This window comes from Neopelma chrysocephalum, unplaced genomic scaffold, assembly GCF_003984885.1.
Source record: "Neopelma chrysocephalum unplaced genomic scaffold, ASM398488v2 Primary Assembly neopelma1_87, whole genome shotgun sequence".
Taxonomy (NCBI): Eukaryota; Metazoa; Chordata; class Aves; order Passeriformes; family Pipridae; genus Neopelma; species Neopelma chrysocephalum.
The window spans coordinates 3536317-3552861 of NW_020897749.1; the positions used below are offsets into that span (position 1 = coordinate 3536317).

The window sequence follows — 16545 nt, forward strand, 5'->3', positions numbered from 1 at the left end:
TCAACAGTGTAGCCAAGATTTCTATCTTTTTGAAAAAGTATTTATTTGTCTAGTCTTGATTTAGCTTCCATTACATTATAAACATGTCTGGAGGAAATGGAAGGGGGTTTCCCCAGACCTAAAACATATCCCCTGTGAGGATCCAAGTCTTAATTAATTCTTTAACTGAAAATGCAGATCCTTGCTTGTCTTTTCCCATCAAAGTATCCTAATTGTAAAGCTGGAGGCTGGATTGCCCAATCTTTAAAAAGAGTGAAGGATTGTCCCCATAATCCCATGATAAGGGCATTCCCTGGGCAAGGAGAAGGCTGGAGATTGATCCATGCTCCCTGTATCAAGTGCAAAACCCAGTGGAATCCTAATTACTGCTCTGCTGTGACACATTTATCATCGCTCTTCCCTATCCACTCTCTCCACTCAGTGTTTCACGAGACAAGAAGCAAGTTGAGGATGTCAGTCCTGTCACTGCATTCCTGGTGTAGAGAGGGACAAAGGCACGGCAATGCTTATTTACTTTGTCCATGAATGAAATGTACTGCTCCTAGGTTGTTATAAGAAGAAAAATAGCAGCAAAAACTTCCACTTCTATTTCGACAAGTTTCTATGTTTTTAAAGGAAAGTGTAAGTTGTCTGCCTGTGTTAAAAGTGTTTCCGAGTCCTGCAGGGCTGTGGATCCTGACTGAATAAAAACAACTAACGCTGATTGCGTAGAGACACCTGAGGAACATGAAATTTTATGCACTTTTTCACATTTTCTACTGCTTAGTTAAGATGATCTTTGAATTATACAGAAACTGAGTGCTTAAATTAGAGCTTCTGTAAATTCTATGGAGGGATGTGGGTGTCGAAAAGCCAAGCATCACCATGTTTTAGTCCTGGCTGCAGTGACAATGCTGGCATTCTCAGCTTGCTTTTTTTTCTTGTGAATTATTTTAGTAGAGCCAGTGGATAAGAATGAGTAATTATGGAGGTGTCACAGCAGCACAATAATTAGGATTGCATTGAGCTTTGCAGTTAAATTTTATGCCTAATGCTCCCATGCTGTCCCCCATCAGTGCACTGCATTTGAAGTACAGCTACAATTAAACCATCATAAAACGGAGTACACAACCAGACAAAATGATCAAAAGGAACCTGAATCCATGTGGTCTTAGTCAGGAATGACTTTCTTATGACATTGTCTGTTCTTGCTATAGGTTGTAGATATCCCAGCTCTTCAGTTTTGTAATTTCCCACTCTACTCCTCTATTAATATTAAAGTATGTCACCTTGGGCCCTATTATTTGTCCAATTGCAACATCCAATATGACACAATAGAACTATAAATAATTTTGGCTCTGTTTATGCTTGAATAGATCAACATGCCTGAGATGCCTAGGCACAGTTTATGAACACGGCTCTGTAATAATCCTTGGGATATAAGGCCAGTTCTCCTTTTGAAATATACATTGGGCTTTTTTTTCTGTAGATTGGATATTCACATCAGTGTTGTTTTCCAGGAAGCCAGCAGAACATGAATGAAAAAGTCTCACAGTGCTGTTGAAGTCCAGAACAACTGCAAAATTCTGCTGGTATTTGAAATAACCTCAGGGTATTTTTGGCTTGGGCTTGTTTTATATAGCATTTGTTCATTTCTTTTTTCCTATGGTATTCAGCATAAGGCAAGCAGTAGCATCCACCTGCTGCCTACAGACAAGAGGGAATACATGGCTTAATTTGGGGTGTTAAAAAAAGTAAATGAAACACCTATGTACTTATTGAATTAAACATAACTAACTAATGATTCAGGTTTAGAGTTTTGGTTCTCAAGTCTCCTTGAAACATCTACATTCCCTAGCAAAGAATGTAGGCTTGCAGACGTGCCCCAGAGCAATTATTACCAGGTAGCTTTGTGTGGGTCAGGATCTATAATCCAGCTCAATATTTGGGTGCTGCCTGGGAGGGAGGTGGAAAGGCTTTCTCTGTTGTACTTTTTTCCAAGCATTTAGGACCTGGGCAAGAAGATGAAGGAAAAGATGAGGAAGGGAGGAGTGTGGCAGCTGAGAGAAAGGAGTGCAAGAGGTGACTTGGGAAGGGGCCCTAAATCAAGTGGAGGTGAGAAAGCAGCAGGTGTACAAGGAGAAGGCAAGTTGTGTAGGGATGGTCTGGGAACAGTCAGCACGTTGTTACCTGCAGCCCTCAGTCCACACAGCCCTGAATGAGGACTTGGAAGCAGCGCTGGCATGAGGGAACCTGCACACAACTTGCACTGCTCAGTGGGAAATCTGAGTGGACACAAGGATGTGCCCATTCCATATCCTGGAGAACCTGTGCCAGCATCAATTTTCTGTGAGTCAGGATTCTTCAGGTAGCCCATAGCCTTGGATAAAAGGGAAGTGAACTGTTCAGTAACCACACTGCTTGGGTCCAGTTTTCTTGTGCTGACTTGGCATGGAAGAATCTCAGTTGACACATGTATCTATACCCACAGTGGGAGATTATCACCTTGTTTGGTGGCACCAACAGTCGGCGTCTCCTTGACTTGTCCTTTTCCAGACAGATTGCCTTAGTGCTGGGACCTACTTCTGCAAAGCTATGGGGCTCCATGCAGCAGTAACAGAGGGCTTGTGCTATCCAGAGACTGACATTTGTGGGTCTACTACAAATGAATGCAGCATCCTGATGTAAGGCTAAGCAGGGAACCCAGCAGCAGGTTTTCATTTTATTTACTAGGTGCTCTGCTTGTAAAACTGTTCTTGCCTTCAGAGAATCCCTACCAGATAAACTCTTCAAACTTAGTGAAGTTCTCATTTATAAACACCTTACTTCAGGAGGAAGATGGGTTGCTATAGTATTTGCAGGCACGTGTGCTGTTCCAGGAGATATTTTATTGCTTGAAAATACTGTTTCTTTTATTTTTCCTATAGCCTGCAACACATTTCAGACAAAAATATATTTTATTCTATGATATTTTATAATAAATTAGCTGTTATTTATTCTATTTTTCTTACATTTCTCACTACAAAAGCACGAATATCTTCTAATAACTCATTAAACTGACAATCATTACAGTAGATTAACTTAAAAACATTAGTGAAAACACTGTAAATTGCACTGAGGCCAAAATGTGCACAATCATTAAAGTTTACCGAAGGATGCCATCTAGAGGACTTTGACAGAACAGAAATAACACTTCAGTGTCTTCAGAGAAACATCAATACAGTATCTCTGTAAGTATTTTGCCTTAACTGTGCATAATCTTAGTTAAAACTCAGCTTTCTGCATGAAACCATGGGCAGGTGTGCTGGTGACAGGGAATAAGCTGAGGTTAGTTTCATCATTTTTTTGATGAGAAAAAGCGATTTAAAATGGTGTGCAGTTAAGAGGTTAGAATTTTTATCTTCTGTGTATGCAGCAAGACTTTCAGTTTTCATTCACTTCATCTTTTTGACGTAGAACATAAAAAAGGCTTTTCAAGTGGTGGTGCATAATAAATATTTGCATTATCTTTACAGTATAGAGGAATAGGTAAATGTCTTCTAGTGAATATAGATGAGTGAAACTATCTAAAACGTGAGGCATGATTTTTTGTTCCTAGTCCTGCCTGTGTCTTAACAGGCAGTGAAACAAAGCATTATAATTCTGAAAGCAAAGAAAACAAAAAAATGGCAATAATAGTGTCCATGAGGTTCATTCTGTAACAACCCTACAAGAAAAAATGTAATCAAGTCCACTTTTTTTTTTACTTTGCACTAAAATATATATAATCCTTACTTTACTTGTTCATCAGTTAAATATGTGGGGTGCTTGTCAGGATGGCAATTGACATTTAATTTATGTGGCAGTACTGTAGTTGTGTTACTCCCTTAGAACCTGGGAAAATGGACTTTGGAACACGTTTCACAGGACTGGAAAGAGGAGGAGTGCCAAGTAAACATTACTTTTTGAGTTTGAACTCACTAATGCTGTTGATCCAGGGGTTTCCTATTACAAAGACAATCCTGAACCTCTGGGTGAGAGGGGAAAAATGAATATTATAGTATGTATCCTACTCTGTCTTCCATAAATATCTGCTGGGTTGCCTTTTAAATTGAAGTTTTCTGATGAGAATACATGGGAAAAAAATTCCATTTTCTGGGAAGACTTGAATTTTTACCTTGTAACTCCTGATGGTTCATTTCTGAGAGGAAGAGAAGGAGAGACTGGGAAATGGAAGAAAGTGACCTCTGGTTCTCTATTGAATGGGCTGAGAATTTAAAATGGCACAAAAGTGTGTGTGTCTCAATTTCCTTTATATGTTTAAAAGACTGTAGGGTAGAAATTTGGTCCATTTTAATCTTTATTTTTAGGGTAGAATTGAAGCAAGTAATCCCAGCAGGAGCCTCCCTGTTTGAACACAGAGATGTTATGCAGGGACATGTAGAAATCTATGTTGGGCAATTCTGAGCTTTGATTCAAGTTTGAGGTGACTAATTGTGAACTACTTTCACCTTGTCATGAGGAATAGAAATGGGGAGAAGATTGGTTATGAAAGGTTTTTTTTCATTTCCTCTTTTCTTTCTCACTTTGGCTTCAATCTAAATGATGTAGTTGAGTGCACCCGTTATTGAGAAAGGATCAAATATTGCATTCTGATAATAAAAGTAGAGTTGAGCCTGTGATAGAAATCCTAGCTGATATAAAAGAAGATTTCTGAGTGTGGCTTTGTGGAGGAAAAAAAGAAAAGAAGTTTTTACGCTTTTGGGAGTCTCAGAGATAGGCAGCAGGGAATAAATTGTGATGATTGTTTCAGTCTGGATTTCTGTCAGGAGAAAAAGCAGTCTGAGACACTGAGGAGTAAGGCAGAGAGAAGCTCAGGTATGCAGTTGGGTTTGGTCCTTCCTAAGCAAAGAAAGAAGCCAATATGTGTTATTTGGATTGCAGTGCAGCATGAGAGTGGAGGAGATTACATGTGTGTACAGGCTTTCTGGTTTTATGAAAAATTCTCTAACATTTCTTCCTCATTTCAGCAGATCAGTATTACAAAAGCTGATGGTCAGAGGTTCCCGAAAGCAGCTGGCACAGAGGTAATGTCAGAGGGGCAGGGAGTGATGTTCACCCTTGGATGGAATTGTGCTTCTGGACGTGTGTGGAAAGGGCCTGGGAAGCAGCAGAGCTGCAATCAGCTCCACAGCCTAGATATGGATATTAACAAGTAATTAAAACTTGATTCCCTGCTCCATCTTCCCCTGCACTGTTCCTAACCTACCTTTAAAAATAGCCTTAAACACTGGTTATGAATATTAACCTTTCTGCTGCTACAGAGAAAAACACAACATGCGGTGGTGGATTAATAATTAAAATCAGGAAACTAAGAGCACAAGCACTCGAGGGAGCCAGCAGCAATAATGTTATTGAAACAGGCAATTTAAGAGTCAGAATTTCTCAAATAATTTAAATGTTAACTTTTAAGATGACCTATAAAAGATGAAACAAAGTATAAATCATCAGCAACTACGCTAACTTTTTGCGTAATTGGAAGTTCATAATTTTCCTCTTTCTCTGTCTCTCTGTTTTAGGAGGAACAGTAAAGACTCAGAAGCTCAGAAACCTTCTTAAAGGGGCAGTACACAAATAAATGAGATTTGAGCACTTTAAGTAATATAAACATTGCAGCCAGAGGAGAAGAGGTGAGAAAAAAAGGTAAGTGATTAGGTGTTGATTTCTTGGCTGCCACAGTCAGGGTTTTCCCTATGACCAGTCCTGCCCTATTATAAAGTGGCCTGAGTGTCTCTATGGTGTATTATAGGCACTGGTATAGCTGAACAAAAGCCATGTAAGTTTTGTGAAGACTTGTGGGAATTGCTAACCTTGTTCTGAATTTGTGGATTTTTTTTTTTAATTTTTTTAACCCAGGTAATTTTTGTTCTTGTTGTTGTTGCATGTTTTGGTTTGCTCTCATTTTTGTTCTATCTCATACTTGTTGAGGAGAGTTTGATCTGCTGGCATTCCCCTGTAACAAATTGTTCTCCGAGCCCCTTCCTTGCTTTGCCTTTGGACTGGGCACCCAAGACCCTTCAGATCTTGGGAAAAATCTCCTCTGGGACATGTGTGTCACACACTGGGTTCTCAACAAAGCCAATTTCTCCATAGAGAAAGGTATTTTTAACCTTATTGTATGGTCCTGTCTCGTACAAAGTAAATGTGGAAGTCTGAGCCAAGCTTTTCCTCTCTTCTGAATCTGAAGCTGCATCCATGACATTTCCTGGTGACAGCTCTTGTTGGGTTTCTATTCTTTTCTTTTCAATTTGGATATGGAGGTCATTATCAAAATATTAATTATCTCTTCAGTTTTCCAGGTGCTGCCTCTTTGAGTACCTATTTGCACTGAGGGGTCTCTAGATGTGCTTCAGAGGAACCCTGCTAAAATTTCACAACCCTGCTGTTTCTCAAAGAAGACAGAGCACTCTCTCAGGTACTGAGCTCCATAATAGAGCTTTTTCATTAACAGTGACTAACAATGGGAAAGGCCTTAAATCTCAGAGATCTAAAATGAAAAAGATGAGAAGTAAAAAGCTTTCACATGGTGAATTTTACTCCATGTATGTTAAACAAGGCATTATTTTATTCTCTGCATTATTCTTCTGAATTATTGTATCCTTCTGGTTACCCACAGAAGCAAGAAAGCAGGAGAGCTGATGTTTCACACCAAAGTCCTGAATTCTTCAAGAATGTTAAAGAAACACCATAATTTTTCCCATCTCTGCAAGAGCTGAATATTTCTTATTTGTCAGTTGAAAGTTGTCTCCTCTGCCTTTTCCCCTGTCCAAATGGTCTTGCTGTTGTCACATAGATTAAAAGTAACTAACCATTTTCTTACCTGAGGTAAGGCCCTATTGTCAGAGAAATGAGGGGGAACACTGTGCAGTGTTTCCTGTGGAGTTTTTTTAATTGGGACCCTGCCTGTGTGCTACGTGTCCTTTTGATTTTCATCAAGCTTGATTTAAATCATAACACTGGAAGTAAAATGTGTTTGTGTGGGGGGAAGGTTTTTCGAGTAGTTTGAGTAACGAAAGAATTTATAATAGAAAATAAAACCTTTAAAGTTTCTTTTTTCCTCTTCATCGTTTGTGTGGTTAGTCTGCTGCTGAAAGTATCTACGCTCCTGTCTCTAGTCTTTCTAGTTGTAAGCATGTTGCCTTTTTCCCCTGCCATGCCGTGCTTTTTAATTCTCCATGTTGCTGTAGCATCCAGAAGCAAATAACATGATCAAAACCTCTTAATGCACTTTACTGTACAGCAAAACAGGAAGACATAGTTTTTCCTGTCTCCAAAGTCCCTATCCTTTGCTATCTTTTGGAGGTAACTTATTGTATTTCTTACAATATTAACTATTTAGCTATGTGCATATATATATATATATCACCTTCCATCCGTCTCCTCCTCCACCAATTATCATTTACTGTTTGAACTCCTGTGGTTACAAGAGCAAAGATCAGATTTGAGGAAATGCTTAAATGAATAAATGTGAGAAAGAGGTAGAAATATGAAATTTTAATACTTAATTGGTGGTAATTTAAAGTCTTGAATTCTCTCCACTTCCTCCATCCTACTTCTAAGTGCCTCTGATCACCCTGCTTTCATCTCTCTGCTCTCCCTTCTTTTCCTTCTCTGTTTAGTTTCTTCTCACCCTGTTGGTCTGTTATAACCATCATTTGTATACAGGGTATTTTCCTCTCTTTTCCAGCAGTTGGTATAATTCTTCCCCTTGAGCACTCTCATTTCCCTCTCCGTTGCTCCCCCCACTTGCCTGAGATTTTCAATCATCACTTCATGGCAGTGTTCTCTGAACCTCTCTGTGCTCACATCGCTGTACCTGCCGCGGAAAGAAAAACACATTACTTGATTCATTTTAGAAACGATTTTACAATACGTCAAGATAAAAAGGCTTGGGGATATAAACAAGCTCAGGAATATTTCAAGATCAGGTAGATGTAATTAGAACACAGGCTGTTGATTAGATTACTTTATTTTGCAACAATGGGAGTTTAATCACGTTGGAAATTGGTTACGGGATTTCTTGTGGTGATTAGATATTTCTATCATATTTTAGTCATCTTTAATTACACAAATAAATACTAGTTGTTTACTTCTTTGGCTTATTTTTTTCCTGTCAGTGTGCAGACAGTAACTAGGCCTGCTGCTCAGCAGCCACGGTAAGTGCAACCAGCCTCCTCACAGCATCCACAGAGAGAGGAGGAGAGAGCTTAGTTCTCTTCCTTTGAGAGAGGATTGCTCGTTACCTGCCTCACAATTCATCCCTCATGCTCATCAGAGCTCTGTTTCCTTCTCTTTTAAACCCCAGACAGCAAAGGAGAAGTTATTGTGTCCAGTTCAGGCTATACAGAAACATCCATCTTGAGCAAACTCACAAGGACAGCACCACGGTCCCTGAGCGGCTGAAGGTGAGCTTGGGGCTCTGCTGCAGTTGATGCACCCAGCAGGGTCAGAGCTGAGCTTGGATGTCACAGTATATCCTTCCAGAGCTCTGTGAAGATGTCCCAGGTGCTGTATTCCCCTGGGAATGTGATGGCAGTGCTGAGGAATACATTCAGTGCAGGTGGCTCAGGGCTGCATGTTAAGCTCTGGGTGGAGTGAGTCTGACATACTTGGACTAGGAGAGAAAAAAAGCCCAGGGATTCCTTTGTTCGAAGACCCTCCTCAGAGGCACCAACTCGAGCTGTTTCTGCTTTAGTGCACCATGAATAAATTGCTTTATGGAATGAGTCATCTGACACACTAATACGGAAAGCTCGTAGTCAAACCGATGAGGAACCGAGGAGGTGTGACTGTGTGAGTCAGGTGTGCAGGGAGTCAAGAGGGGACCTGTTGGGTCACTGGAGCCACTGCTGTGAAAGGGCCTCAGTCCCAGCAGTGAAAGTCTGTGGTGCCTGGAGTGTGACTGCCTGAGAGTCTTGTGAATGGTCACACTGGGAAGGTTCCTTAACAGCAGGACTCGAGTTTAAATGGCTGTTCCTGAACTATGCAGTGCTGAGCTGACCCCAGCTCTTCTGCACTAGTCTGCTGTGCAGATGCACACACACAGTTGCACCATGTCCCTTTACATATATATACATATATATATACATATGTACACATATGTATATACATATATACACATATGTATATAGTGCTAGGCTGACAAAACTGATAGGGGAAACAGTGGAAACATGTCAGCTTTCTTCCCTTGGCCTATGGGGCTGCAGCCCCACTGGAGTAAAAGTTACCTACTCCCTGGGCAGTGCACATTAGCTCCCCGATGGGTTCTGTGTCACTATTTTATTCCCAGGGGAGGGAGAGCAGAGCTGTCAGTCGTCTGCCTTCGCTGCCACAGAACAGTGCTCGTGGCAGTGGGGGATGGCCACGTCAGGCAGATGCAGACTGCCATTCCCACAGATCAAGTTTGATACTGTGGATGTATCAAGGTCAAATGAGGGGAAATATAAACACTCCTCCTTAGGCTTCTGCATGCAGTGTGAGAGCTTCTTGTCCTTCAGTATGGCAGAGGGAGTTTGTGGGATCCCAGGAGACTTAATGCACCAAGCTGGACCTGATAATCTTACAGGAAAACAAATTCTTTTTTTTTCTCCCAAAAGCCTTCCACTTTTTTGAGCCTCTTGGATCGGCTTCCCTCAGCTACCTGGTCAGATTATTCACACTGTGCCTGGACTGCCACCGTTTTACAGTTTATATGGCACCTAAACCCCCAGAAGGCTCAGCAGACAACAATTCTATGGCTTTAATAATATATTATGTAATATATCATAACTATCCTCCCATAATTATTTCCCAACTGCAGATAAGTATTTTTTCTTTTTCTTTTTTTTTTTTTCCCTCTTCCTACATCCACTCTGATGTGTTAAATATATCTTTGGCGATGGAACTGTGCAAGCAATCTGCTTCAAAAGTTTAGGCTACACATTATCTTTGAGCAAGTGGCACAATTTTCAACTTTAGTGTTCCTGTAACATTAAGAAATAGATAACTCATTGTGCGATCCAGTATTATTGAGGTTTAGGAACCACACTGGATTTATCTGCTAGACTAAATTCTATAAAGTAAACTTTAAAAGTTGCTGTTAACAGAACATTTGCCCTGTAGCACAAGTCTGTTAAACTTTGGGCAATCTCTGTGTGTGTGTGTGTGTATATCCAGACAGCAATATTGTCATCTTGATCTGTTGTTGCAGGGAAGAGAAAGTGTGACAGGTAGAGGTTTTGTGTCCCTTTACCCTGTAGGTTGATTTTTAAAACTTAATTCTAATGCGTATCCTCCTGGATTCAAACTCTGACAATACGAGAAACTGTTCCTGAAAATAGGTCAATATGGGAAGGAATGAAAGGGAAAATACTGAGAAGGCAACAGAAAAATGAGTTGTGTGATTCTGAGAAGACAGTGTTCATCAGCAGTCCACAGAAGGAGGTGGTACTAGAAAGATGATGATTGTATTTGCAAATGCAAATTTGAAACATATGAAAACCTATGGAAAAAAATAGAGGAGATTTGAGCAGTAAAATCAAAACTTTTATTAGTTCTTCCAAGACATGAATAGAGAATGTGATCTTCATAAGGACAGCTCTATTACTTTTTCTATTAGAGCGAATTTTCAGTCCTGCTTCCCCACTTTTTTTTTCTTTTAGCTGAAGTTTTCATCTGGCAATATTGCAACCTTTTCAACCAAACTACTGTTACCTTGGTCATGTATAGCTCCAGAAACATCATCAAAACTTTCTGTGGCCCATAAGCCTGTCTCTTAATGGGGGAGTTGCCACTCAGAAAGAGTGGTCTTATATTCCTGGAGTAAATGCTCATACAGTCAAATGGGCTTTGGGAACCAAAGAAAATAATGTGAGGTTCACAACGTCTCCAACTTAATGTATTTCCCCCCTCCTCCTCGTTTACCCAGTTTTCCAAGAAATCAGCCAGGCAAAGCTGTTCAAATCTGATGCTGGTAAAACTGTGAAAGTTTAGCATAAAAAAAGGAGAAGCATTTCTATATGCCACAGTGAATACCAAAACATATTTGATAACACTGGTTTAATGTGTGACAAAGCAGTTTTTAGTATAACATTTTATATTATCTCTTTGCATAATACCTAGCAGATCTTTGGCAGTGTGATCCATAAAGACAAAATAATACATAAATGATGCAGTACAAAGAAAGATAAATTGAGGGCATAGATTTCCTTTTGAGCTCCGAGCTGTACCATGAGGGGAAGCACATTCAAATAACTTCTGTCCATCCACAAAAGTCAGAATACCTCATCCTTGCAGTTTTAAAACTAAATTCTTGTCACTCTAAGTGATGCTTTGGCTGGACCACAATCAACAGAATTTCAAGATCTCTGGGATGAACAAGTTCTTATTAACCTATCCATTCTTGGGTTAAAGGCACTGAGAAATCTCTATGTTCTCTTGTAGGGAGGTGATAATGACTGACCATGTACCACCAGCTCTTCAAGTTTCTCCTTCCAACACTCTCTGCTCACAGTCCCACAGTGTTTTCAGTGTTCAGTAAGTGATCATGGGGTACAGTTTGTAGCATAAGGGCAGTTCCCACAGAAGTGTTACAAGAGGTTATTTCCATTGCCTATTTGGATGGAGCACAGTGCCTAGTGATTGCCTACCAGTCCTCTCTTCTGAGAGGTGGCTGCACTTTCTGAGCAGGACTTGGGAGTCTGAAGAAGCTTCCAAGTATTGTTCAACATTATTAAGCAGTAATAACAATGTTCTGCTGTTCCGCATCATTTTCAGTCCAGCAGTGTCAAGATCCACGACATATCCCTGAGACAGAAAATCAGTGTCCTTATTTTAGTGATGCAGATGATGAAGCAGAACGTGGTAATGTGTCTGTCACAAGGACAAATGCAGTAGGACTGTGGTAATGGCAGAAACTTTAATGGGATTTTTCTAGGGTAATCAAAAGATGGCATTTGCAGCAGACCAAGGACTACACTCTGGGCTGAGAGTGGATCTGGGAGGAATGATGTACAATGATTGTACTGATTCCTCCTCCCCTGCCACAGGCTTAATGTTATTTAATGATTGTTATACAGCAGTGCCTCAGGGCTCTGTTCTGCTAGGCTCCTTGCACACAATTAAAAAAAGATATAATCCTTAACCAAAACCTAAGGTTATAGACTGCATTTTGTCTGTTATAACTTTAAAATAACAAGGATTTCCATAGGGAAAAAAATAATAAAAAAAAAAACTAAACTGATGGGTGTATTTCAGCCAGGACACTGCATCTGAGGGTTTTTCCAATGCTCTCACACAAAAAGGAGATCATTTACTAATAAGTTACATAACAAATTACAGGAACTTATATTAATGATTTTGTCATTATTGTCATCAGTCCATTCAAACTTTCTCTGCAAGGCAAACTGTAAATGAAAGAGAAGGTGAGATTGATGTGGGATTTTTTAATTTTACTTTTTAAAACTTTTTTCTATTTCACATCTGAGGTAAATGTGCTAAACAGTAAATCCCAACCTGACAGATTTAGACAGGTCTCTGTATAACAAGCACTCTTTTTCAATCTTTAAATGTCACCACTGCATAAACCTTTTCTATGTTCCCTCCCGTTCTCTAAACCCTTTATAAACCCATTATAATTTTAAAAAGATTTTATTCCTCACAGCTACTGCATAGTGGAGGTAAAACCAAATTTTTCTTTTCCAGGGTGCTGTAACTTGAGATAATATCCAGAGTGCTTGAATTGAAACTTCTATGAAGAATACACACTCATTTGTCCCCGAACAAGAAAAAATGTGAACATATACGTTGTGTAAGTTGCTAGAGATAAAAGAATGCCCATAAATATGGTTGTGTCACTTTAAATATTTGAAGTATACTAAAGAAAGTAAATAACACTACAATTTTCACTGCAGCAGCCGACAGCTGGCTGGCTTTAAATCTTAGTGGAAACAACATTTCTGGATGCTCAGAGCCTCCACTGTTCCATTTCAGCTAAAGGCAGGATTACTTGAGCTGTATTATATCCTCCATCTCATTTTCAGCTCTATTGCACCAATTATGCAGCCTGGAGGCTTATAGAGGCTTATATTGAGTTTCAGATAGATATAAGAAAGTCGTCTATATTCTCTGTGATAAAAATAGTCATTAATTACTGAGATTTGTAAACCGCTTAGCATCCTTCTTAATGTGGTACATCAGGCATTTTACTCCTTTCTATTGCTAATCACCAAAAAATGTGTGGAGAAAAATACTTCAGGAAGAATATGATCTTTCTTAGCTAGAATTGAATGCTGGAGTTAGAGGGATGTACAGAAAAGGCTTAGCCACTTCAAGTATGAATTTGGTTTTCAAGGGCTTCATTGTTTGTGTCTATAAAATCGATTAAACGCTGATATTGAAGGCAGCCCCTTGTGCAGGGTTCACCAATATAATCAAATGTCTCCCTTAATCTGCACAGTGGTGTGATGGCATATTAAAAAAATAAAAAAAAGAAGAAGCCTTATCTAAATGGAAAAGATGTTTTCAAGTAAAGGAGGGTACCAGGGTGAAGTAACAAAAACCCCTTTAGACTTCTTTAAAAGGGCAAGAACAACAACAAACAACTGTTAAATTTTCTACACATGTGAATTATGTACCAACAGCTCTAAATATGAAATGGCTACTTCATCTGTTGGTGGGCTTTCATAAGATAGAAGAAAACTGATCAATAATAATTAAAAAAACCCGTTCAAATCTGGTTTTAGATCCCTAAACTTCATATTCTAAGTCAGACAGAATAGACCAAGTGAGTACTTAGTGAATAACTTCAGCTTTCATGGGTTATTGTGGTGGTTGTTTCTTTTTGGTTTGGGGGTTTTTATAAGAGCAAGATATTCAGTCTATTAAAGGCAAACCCATTTAACCTGTGTGGTTTTTAAATATTTATTTCCCACATAATTTTTTTTAATTTGAAAAGTCTCCATTTGCAGGTTTTTTCTTGGTTGTCCTGAGATGCATGATTTAATTACAGAAGCAAATGGTTTTAGGTCTTTTATGGCTCCCATTACCATAGTAGATGAATGCCTCTCTGTGCATAAATTATCCACATAAACTTGCCTATCGAGTTGGGAAACAACAACATGGCATCAAGACGTCCTGTGCCTCCTGATGATGTGCCTCAGCCACAAGCCAGGTCTACACAAGGATGTGGCTTTGGCATTGCATGAGTCTTCCAATGCCCCATGTTTTTATGGTCATGAAGCCAGGGAGGGTCCTGGAACTGGTGGGCAGCCAGTGGATCTCCTGCCAGGTCGGTGGCAGTGGCACTGTGAGCTGGCCCACTGCATGAAGCTGCCTCCCAGTTTAGAGTAGGTACAAGCACACCTACTTTTCACCCAGAAATAGTAGTTTGTGGCAGCTCAACATCCAGCCAAGAAAAAAAAACCAAAAAAATTGTGTTTTACTCAAAAGTCCTCTGACTTTACACCAAGGAGAAACACAAAGTTGATAATCCCAGTCTCGCACCAGCTTCTCTATGGGTAAATGGTGCTCGTGGAAGTAATAGTGTGTAGATTAATATTGGCCCAAAAGAGAGGTAATATTAATCCTAAAAAATTAATCTGTCTTGCATCCTTTAGTCGCTACTGCTGCAAAAGCACCATCAGGAGGTTAGTTTTTACAATAGAATAAATTAGTGTGTATTCACTGGAAGTCCACTGGACTGACTAGAAGTACAACAAGAGTCCAAAACAAGGCAACAGTGAAGACTAATATGTTTAGAGGCATTAGCTGAATCATCTATTGCAGAGCTGCACCAGGCTGCAGCCACGGAGGGTCATTAGCAGATCAGCATCCATTGCTCACTGCAAAGTCCTTCAGGAGCAAAATGAAAACAGATTCCAAAACTTTTCTGAGACAGAAACTTTGGACAACTGAATTTAGGGATCATTCCTTGGGAATACATGTTTTGGAATATTTACATATTGCAGCACCCCCTAAGAGCCCAGTTGGGAAACAGATACACGAATCTCACAGCTTCCAAAATAATGTTCCATCACTGACAAAAGGCAGCCTATTTATTTTTTCACAATGGACGAATTTTAGGAGATGTTTTAAATATGTAATCTCAGACTGATTTTCTAATATTTTCTTCTTACTTTTCTTCTCTTAATAATAATGACAAGACCAAATAGGGTAATTTATTTCTGTTTGTCCATGGCCCTTTTAGGTTTGTACCTCTGATATGATATGGGAATCTTGATGATGGAGTATCCAAGCACTGCATGTGGTTCTTGAACTTCTGTGAGCAAGCAGAGGTGGATAATTCATCCTGGCAGTTTTAAAGTGCAATAAACACCAGGAACCTGAAAAGAGGTAAAGTTTTTCAAATTATTTACCGTTAATTATTTTTAGTGAAGAGTACACTTAGCATTTTAAAGATGCAATGAAAATCTTATGCCGACTGAGAAAAGCATCTACATGAAAAACAATTTCTTATTTTCTCCCAGGATGGATTCTTATTTTTTAAACTTTATCCGGTGTTGTTCCTGACCTTCATATTTTTGCAAGCCAACAATTACTATTCATGGCATTTTCCATCAGATTTGTTCGCTGTTATGTATTGCTTCTAAAATTACAGGTCTTGTCCAGTTTTAATTTTTTTTCCTTTGTCACCGATAGTATTAAAGATTGTGTCATGACTGGGCACCAAAAGTATTTGCAATGCTGTGGAAAGGAGAAATAAGCTTGTTAAAAAAAAAATCACATCCTGATTTTATGCTTTCATAACATTCCTCTATTTATTTTTAATAGGAAATGGGACAACCTGCAATACAGATTTCATAGCTTTTAAACACTAATTTACTCTTGATACTTTTTTCCCCCCAATTTGCTGCAACAAGATAATTGTACTGACTGTGCAATGGGGAGCAAGAAAAGATTACAATGTGTAGCATCCTAGTGTTTTTGACAGCCTGATGTATTGCAGCTTGAAACATGTGAGTCCTTTCAGTGTTATTCTCTCATGCTCATTAAAACTGAGAACAGGGATTCAGAGTCTGACACTGCTTTTCCTGCCTGTTTCTAAGGAAGAGCAGAAATAAGCCATTTGCACTGGTGACACAGGTCCCATTCACATGTTCATACTTGTGACCCAAGGGCTAATTTCCTGTTTCAGTTTCATTCTCATTTTCAGCCTGAGGCTGAAGGGAAATGATGATGAAGATGGCTAAGTGGCACCTCAAGGATATCTGTGAAATCACACGACAGAATTCTGTGCTGACTACAAGTAAGGGCAATACCTGGCTCTGCAACCATTATTTCTGTGAGATGCTAGCCAAGGAGAAGGAATCACATGTGTTTAGTGGAGAGAAGAAGATCAAGTCCAATAATTTTTGTTTAGTATGAGCTTTGAACACGCTCCCCTGTGCAACCTGAGCTTTCTGTCACCAGCTCAGGTGTTGTGTGGCTCTTGTCCCATTTGCAAGTTGTCCGGTAGAAACACGAGGAGTAGGGAGAGAAAGGGTTTGGCTTCTTTCCTCAAAAGAGAGTTAGGATGTTCTGGAGTCAAGC

At 39.5% G+C, this 16545-nt stretch overlaps 2 long non-coding RNA genes across 2 annotated transcripts; both read left to right on the top strand.

Moving 5' to 3' along the window:
- The first annotated feature begins 3767 nt into the window (after positions 1–3767).
- Positions 3768–6746, top strand: LOC113972011. The gene is made up of 3 exons (XR_003535733.1): positions 3768–5173; positions 5538–5648; positions 6635–6746. It is a non-coding gene; the product is annotated as an uncharacterized LOC113972011 (long non-coding RNA).
- A 3691-nt stretch (positions 6747–10437) lies between these two features.
- Positions 10438–15642, top strand: LOC113972012. The gene is made up of 3 exons (XR_003535734.1): positions 10438–11532; positions 12700–12805; positions 15203–15642. It is a non-coding gene; the product is annotated as an uncharacterized LOC113972012 (long non-coding RNA).
- Positions 15643–16545: the final 903 nt, after the last annotated feature.